Source organism: Arachis hypogaea, chromosome 17, assembly GCF_003086295.3.
Source record: "Arachis hypogaea cultivar Tifrunner chromosome 17, arahy.Tifrunner.gnm2.J5K5, whole genome shotgun sequence".
Taxonomy (NCBI): Eukaryota; Viridiplantae; Streptophyta; class Magnoliopsida; order Fabales; family Fabaceae; genus Arachis; species Arachis hypogaea.
Genome location: NC_092052.1, coordinates 89,787,148 through 89,788,679, shown reverse-complemented (window position 1 = coordinate 89,788,679; position 1,532 = coordinate 89,787,148). Strand labels below are relative to the sequence as shown.

The following is a 1,532-nucleotide window of genomic DNA, read 5'->3' as shown; positions in this document are numbered from 1 at the left end:
TAGTCAAGTAATCAACTTTAATTTTAAAACTTTCTTTTTTTTTAAAATTGATTTTCAATCATATCTTCTCAATCATATCTTTTCAATTACATCTTTTTCAAAATTAACTCTCAATCATATCTTTTTAATTTCTAATTTCAAAATCTTTTCAAAAATTACTTAATTTCTTTCCTAATCTTAATTTTCAAAAATCTTAATCAAATTTTCAAATTTCTGTTTAATTATTTCAAAATCTTTTTAATTTATTTTCAAAAATTCTTCCTCTTCTCACATCTTTCTATTTAAAGGACTAACACTCCTCCTCAAGGTACAATTCGAACTCCCTCATTCTTTATATGTTCGAATTCGCTTCTATCTACCTCTTCCTTCTGTTTTTCTTTTCCTCTGACACCTCAAGGAATCTCTATACTGTGACATAGAGGATTCCCTACTTTCTTGTTCTCCTCTCTTTCATATGAGCAGATGCAAAGATAAAGGCATACTTGTTCAAGCTGATCCTGAACCTAAAAGGACCTTGAAGAGAAAGCTAAGAGAAGCTAAAGCACAATTCTCTCTAGAGGGCCTAACAGAGCTTTTCAAAGAATAAGAAACCATGGCAGCCGAAAACAACAATGCCAACAATGCAAGGAAGATGCTTGGTGACTTTACTGCACCTACTCCCAACTTCTATGGGAGAAGTATCTCAATCCCTGCCATTAGAGCAAACAACTTTAAGCTTAAGCCTCAATTAGTTTCTCTAATGCAACAGAAATGCAAGTTTCATGGACTTCCATTGGAAGATCCTCATCAGTTCTTAGTTGAATTCTTGCAAATCTGTGACACTGTCAAGACCAATGGGGTCGACCCTGAAGTCTATAGACTTATGCTTTTTCCTTTTGCTGTAAGAGACAGAGCTAGGACATGGTTGGATTCACAACCTAAAGAAAGCCTGAACTCTTGGAAAAAGCTAGTTAATGCCTTCTTGGCAAAGTTTTTTCCACCTCAAAAATTGAGCAAGCTTAGAGTGGAAGTCTAAACCTTCAGACAGAAGGAAGATGAATCCCTCTATGAAGCTTGGGAAAGATACAAGCAATTGATCAGAAGATGTCCTTCTGACATGCTTTCTGAATGGAGCATCATAGGTATTTTCTATGATGGTCTGTCTGAACTATCCAAGATGTCATTATATAGCTCTGCTGGAGGATCTCTTCATCTGAAGAAGGCACCTGCAGAAGCTCAGAAACTCATTGAAATGGTTGCAAATAACCAATTCATGTACACTTCTGAAAGGAATCCTGTGCATAATGGGACAACTCAGAAGAAATGAGTTCTTGAGATTGATACTCTGAATGCCATATTGGCTCAGAATAAAATATTGACCCAACAAGTCAATATGATTTCTCAGAGTCTGTCTGGAATGCAAGCAGCAACAGGCAGTACAAAGGAAGCTTCCTCTGAAGAAGAAGCTTATGATCCTGAGAACCCAGCAATGGAAGAGGTGAATTACATGGGAGAATCCTATGGAAACACCTATAATCCTTCATGGAGAAATC

General features: G+C 36.3%; 1 non-coding gene across 1 annotated transcript; it reads right to left on the bottom strand.

Annotated features, from left to right (window-relative positions):
- Positions 1–994: 994 nt before the first annotated feature.
- On the bottom strand, positions 995–1,102 carry LOC112768651 (small nucleolar RNA R71). The gene has a single exon (XR_003186054.1). It is a non-coding gene; the product is annotated as a small nucleolar RNA R71 (small nucleolar RNA).
- Positions 1,103–1,532: the final 430 nt, after the last annotated feature.